The 6,494-nt window shown below is 37.0% G+C and overlaps 1 pseudogene; it reads left to right on the top strand.

Moving 5' to 3' along the window:
• The first annotated feature begins 1,960 nt into the window (after window positions 1-1,960).
• On the top strand, window positions 1,961-2,877 carry LOC143386952 (olfactory receptor 8G50-like; annotated as a pseudogene).
• Window positions 2,878-6,494: the final 3,617 nt, after the last annotated feature.

Below are 6,494 nucleotides of genomic sequence, written 5' to 3'. Positions count from 1 at the left end.
CCCTTTAAAATATTAAATGGTAGACTTTAGCAAAACACCAGAATAAAGGTCTATACGCAAGAATAAATTCAAAATATTCCAGGTAAATTTAATTCTGAAAACTAACTGTAATTATTTTCTCAAAATTATATAATATTTAGTGGATATTTGGTAAAAACATAAAATACAATTTGACTTCCCATCATTTTAGAATGAGAATAAAGTCTGTACCATATATGTTTTAATTGTTGCTCCATATTTCTCTTTTACTTTATAAGGAAAAATGTCCTCATCTCTCTTTTTTAGTCTTGTTAGGTATTCCTCACTGGTCATTTTCAGTATCAAATATATTTGAGCATAAAAGTTCAGTGAAAATTTTAGCTTTTATTCACATTCAAATTAAAAAATTCTAAAAGCTACTGTCTTATGAATGTATCATATCAAATACAGAGAATAGAGGTCAAGTAAAACAATTTCAAGTCTTACAAAATTGGTTTCTTTCCCTGATTAAATAATATTCCTTTCCTTTGAAAAAAAAAAGTCTCTTTAAACAATTCCTTCAGTGTATGTCTCAAAAGTTTCCAGAAATTTTTATTTTTAAATATCATGGCATAAAATTTAGTAGAACTCTAACAATATCTCTCACATGCTCCTTTTTCATCCATAATCAAATAAGAACATTGACAACATTAAACACTTGAGAACAAGTGTGGAACAAGACATATAATATTATAGATTTTCCCCAGATTTGACAACTTGAGGGATGAGGTTCCAATGGTAGATCATTATCAATGGTTGCTCCTAATTAGACTCTTATTGTCTATACACAGCATAGGAAATAATTGCATCAGCCAAATTTTGCAGAAATCCAAGTGTCCTTGGGCATGAGTTTTAGCAGAGAGCAGGATTAGTGACTCAAAAAATACCTTTGGTCTATCATCTCCTCACACATGTAATTTTCCCTCCAGAGAAACTGAGAAGAACAAATAGGCAACATCAAACTATCTGGGAAGAAGAAGAGGTATGTTTTCATCCCACAATTTTATTTTTACATTTTGAAATCTTCTTCTATTAATAGAGTTGCACGTGGCTGTTTATCTGCCTCTCCCAGTCCTCATAGTAAGAGCCACACCCCCGTGTGAACACAAATTCCCTCATCATTTCTCTGTCCCCTGCAGAATGAAATCATTGCAAATGCTTCCTTGTTTACCCTTTCAACTCAGGCATGGTAAGGGTTTTGTTCATTCATTTTGATTCTGCAAGTGGATTTTTGATTGTTCAATGCAAGTGTGTAGAAAAACAGTGAGTTAGTTGATCTTTTATTCTACTACTTTGCTTCACTTTTGAATTAGTTCTAACAGTTCATTTTATAGATATTTTTAGGACTTTCTATATACAATATTATGATACTTATAAATGAAGATAGTGGTTCTAATCTAAGTTTTCTTATAATTTACTTTCCTTATAATCTTTGCCAGACCTCTAGTGTGATATTGAATAAAAGCACAGAGAGTGGGTATCTTGCCTTGTTCATTATCTTAGGAAGAAAGACTGAAAGTCTTTCATAATTATGTGCAATATTTCTGTGGGATTTTTTTTTAAATGCTATTGTTATTTTACCATAAAGAGGTGCTTTTTTTTTTTTTTTCACTTGAGAAGATTACATATAAAGCACGAAAACTACTTGGATAACTCAAAGTTTTCAGAACAGTTCTGTGGGACTTCAGGGACTAGATAATATTAATATAAAATATTAAAGCAGAGAGCACACATAGGAAAAGATTCATCTTATACTTATTTACATCTCACATATTCCTGTGATCATAACATCATTGACAGCTGACAATAGAAAACAAGTGAAATGGAGATTCTCTGTGTGAAAAGATTTGGACTCTACTTCAGACTCCCTGGTTGATTGGACAATACATACTTATTTCAAAAATTTTCTTTTTTTTTTCCTATTTAGAATTTTCGTAAGAAAATGGCAGAAGGAAATCATTCTACAGTGACTGAGTTCATCCTGGCTGGATTAAAAGACAAACCAGAGCTCCAGCTGCCCCTCTTCCTCCTCTTGTTTATAATCTATGTGTTCACAGTGGTGGGGAACCTGGGCATGATCACACTGATTGGGCCCAGCTCTCACCTGCAAACCCCCATGTACCACCTGCTCAGCAGTCTCTCCTTCATTGACCTTTGCCATCTACTGTGATAACCCCTAAATCGCTGATGAACTTTGTGACAGAGAAAAACACATCTCCTTCCCTGAATGCATGACTCAGCTCTACTTCTAACTTATTTTTGTTATTGCAGAGTGTCACATATTGCCTGTAATGGCATATGACTGCTATGTTGCCATCTGTAACCCCTTGCTTTACAATGTAACCTAATCAAATCTGTTCCTGGATGGTGGTGGAGGTGTATAGCATGGGCCTGATTGGTTCCACAGCCTGCATGCTGAGAGTGCTTTTCTGTAAGGATGCTATAATAAACCATTACCTCTGTGATCTTTTTCCACTCTTGGAGCTCTCTTGCTCCAATACATTTATAAATGAGGTAGTTCTTTTGTGCTTAAGTGTGTTTAATATCTTTGTCCCAACCCTGTTCATCCTCAACTCCTACATCTTCATCATAGCTAGCATCCTGCGTATTCGCTCCACTGAGGGCAGAGCCAAAGCCTTCAACACCTGCAGCTCCCACATCTCAGCTGTTGCTCTCTTCTTTGGTTCCCTGGCATTCATGTATCTGTAGCCATCATCAGTCAGCTTCAAGAACCAAGGGAAAGTATCCTTTGTGTTTTATACAACTCTTGTGCCCATGCTGAACCCTGTGATCTACAGCCTGAGGAATGAGGATGTCAAAGTGGCCCTAAGAAAACTTCTTGAAAAGAGAAGTTTGTGAAAGAGGCTATTTTGCTTTAGGAAACATTTATAATTTGTACAGATTTAGTGAGGAAACAATTCTGAAAAAAGAACAGATGTCCACAAGTCATAAATTATTGCTAGTGTTTAATTATTTGAGAAGAAAAATAAAGTGCCAAGTGTAGTAAAGCCAGGAATAAAGACCGGTAGTCAGTGTAGATAGATAATTGGGTTGGCTTGATAAAATAGAGGCTGATTTGGGTCTGGGAAGCTGGATACCACACCCAGGAGATGGAAATGTTAATACCTCCAGAGCCCTTCCTCCACCTGCCCCTGCTCCAGCCTATTGCTAAGGTAACCTGTCCCAGGAAATGCCCCTCACCATAGGGAGTTGTAAATGTTGTTAATGCCTCCTGGGAGGCTTCCTGCCTTGGTCACTTCGTTTGGCCCTTCCCTCTGCCCATCTGCTTCTCACCTTTTGGCATCTACCAGTTGCTCAGCTCTCATTGGCATCTCCTGGGCCTATTCAGGAAGGACAGAGATAGGTGGAAAGAAGACAGAACAATGAAAGCCTAAAATATATAATAGGGGCAGGATGCAGTTACTTCTTGAGATAACCAGGATACCAGCTATGGCCCTCTTTTCCCTTCTGGAAGTGCCGCTGTCTGGCTGGGCACAAGACCACGAGCCACTCAAACAGGAACAAACTTTATTTGAAAGAACCGCCAATAACACGTCCACCCGGGAAGCTTCCCGATCCACCCACCCGGCGTTCTGCTGCTCCTTTCCGGAACTCCAGCGCAAGCGCCTCCCCGGAATTCCCTCCTACTGTACTTTCCCAACCAATGGGAACTCTCCAGGAGTCCCGCAGCAGGAGTCCGGTATCCATATGAATGTAATTTTTAACATAATCATATCATCTCAATGGCTAGCTGGCATCACCTTTCAATCAAAAATGCCATGCATCATATTAATTGGCTGTGGCTCCCAGCATCTCCCCCCTTCTGTTTAATTAAGAAGCAAGTAATGTGGCTAGGGACCGTGCCTGTTAGGTTTGTCCAATTCAACATATGGTTCTTACCCGTCATTGGAAAACTGACCTTTAGGCGTCAGCCTCCTGTCTTAGGTTGATACCTTTGCAATTGGATCATACCCGTCACTGACTACCGGTCCAGTAAATAGCCATAATTGTGGATAGGCCTATGCACCAGTGGGGGGGTGAGGTTCTTTGCCTCACCTCTGTTGGCCCCCAGATTTGGCCTTGGTGCCAGTGGGGGGGTGAGGTTCTTTGCCTCACCTCTGTTGGCCCCCAAAATTAGACCATCACTAGTAGAAGGGAGGAGGATACAGAAATGCCACAACACCACATCAATTGACGACTCCTAGGGAAAATTGCATCACTGGTGACACATCAGCAAAGATACGCCAGCATTACCATAATTTGTTGTATCAACGGATAGATCACAGTGCATACAAGTGATACATAGTCCAGGCAAGTTTTGTAAGCAGTTCAAAGTGGAGGAATCTATCAATATGTCCATTTCCTCCCAAGATCATTGATATATCAGTTTATACAGTTTGTTGTGATAATTATCGAAGAAGTTGTAGTTTGGTTTCATCTTTGTCTTCACCGGCACTGGGATGAAAAATAAGAATTTTGACAATGATGTTAAAGAGAAAAAGAAAAAAAATGTAACATTTTAACAGGTACTAAGAAAACATTTTTTTTTTTTTTTTTTTTTTTTTTTTTTTAGAACAATTTACATTATCTTGAACAGAATTATTAAATATAATGAAAAGGAAAGATGAAAATAAACAAACAGATTTGTTAACCTGCTTATTTGTACACATATTAAAATAATTTTTAACAGCTGTTTACCCAATTTAAATTAAACCATTAAAATGACGTGAATAATAAAAAGTACTTGGATCCATTTTTTTTTTTTTTTTTTTTTTTTTTTTTTTTGAGCACTCCTCATATATGATCTATGGACATACGCACATATAGACACATAACACAAAACAGAAGTGTGCACATATAACATACAACACATAAGACAATAGTAAAGGCCTTGTAGTTTCACCTAGGTGAAATCTCCATTGCAATGTTAAAAACTCCACAGTTAAAAAATAAAACTGATCAGAAAAACATCAACCTAGGTCTGTATGAGCTCAAAAATAAAATAGAACCTATGATATGGAAAAATGCAATAATAAAATAGATATTGAAAAAAGCATCCTGGTTAATCAGTCACAGATGTAAGAATGGCCAAGCTGGAGTTCTGGATATCAGCTGTTATGGATTTGAGTCAAATTATCTTCTTTTTGATCTGTAGAAATCGTTTTAGTTAGTCTTTCTGGAATCCAAATCGGCTGCTGTTCTCCCTGTGGAAACACGCAAACAGAGCCCCGACTCCAGACAATTACTGGGTCAGGACCTTTCCATTGTCCTGTTAGAATATCTTTCCAAAGAACTTTAGGCTTATGCACATTTTTTGGATACATATGCCTTTCCGCAGCACTAAGTCCTGATGAATCCAAATTTAAAAAGTTTAGAGTAAAGAGGGTTATTTTAAGTTTATCTTTGGGGGATATATACCCCTTTCCAATTCCCTCCTTTTGTTTTAATAAGTACATTTTAATAGTTTGATGAGCTCTTTCAACTATGCCTTGTCCCTGTGGATTGTATGGAATTCCTGTTATGTGAGTAATGCCAAATGATGAGCAGAATTGTTTAAAAGAGGTAGAAGCATAACCGGGACCGTTATCTGTTTTTAACTGTTTTGGAACGCCCACAGTGGCAAAATTTTGTAAGCAATGAGCTATAACATCTTTAGTTTTTTCTCCGGCATGAAGGGAGCCCATCAAAAATCCAGAAGAAGTATCAACTGTAACATGCAAATATTTTAATTTTCCAAATTCTGGCAAGTGTGTGACGTCCATCTGCCAAATATGGTTAGGTATCAGTCCTCTAGGATTGACTCCAAGATTAACTTGTGGTAAAAATGTCACACAATTTTGACATTGTTTTATTATATGTCTGGCTTGTTCTTTAGTTATTTTAAAACGTTTTTGTAAAGTATTAGCATTGACATGAAACCTTTTATGAAAATTTATAGCTTCTTCTATTGTGGAGAAAATATGTATGTCATGTGTAGATTTATCTGCTAATTCATTGCCTAAACTAAGGGCTCCAGGCAATCCTGTATGTGCCCTGATATGTCCTATAAAGAATGGATCTTTTCTGTCCCAGATTAGACTTTGTATAGTGGAAAACAAAGAGAAAACAGTAGAAGAAGGGGAAATCCTACCTGCATCTTCAAGGGATACTATAGCATTAACTACATATTGACTATCAGAAAATAAATTAAATACAGAATCTTTAAACATCATAAAAGCTTGTAATACTGCATTAAGCTCTACCTTTTGAGCTGATTGTTTGGGTACTAAAAATGTAAAAGTTTGATCAGGGGTAACTACTGCTGCTGTACCATTATTTGACCCATCAGTGAATATATTTGGAGCATTCATGATAGGGGTCTTTCTTGTCATTTTTGGAAAAACTACAGGATGCTTAGACCAAAAAGACAACAAAGGATTAGATGGCAAGTGATTATCAAATGAAACATTAGATTTACACATGATTATTGCCCAAGT

This window comes from Callospermophilus lateralis, chromosome 2 (assembly GCF_048772815.1).
Source record: "Callospermophilus lateralis isolate mCalLat2 chromosome 2, mCalLat2.hap1, whole genome shotgun sequence".
Taxonomy (NCBI): domain Eukaryota; kingdom Metazoa; phylum Chordata; class Mammalia; order Rodentia; family Sciuridae; genus Callospermophilus; species Callospermophilus lateralis.
Note: the sequence above shows the minus strand (reverse complement) of the source record. Positions and strands in the feature narration are given on the sequence as shown.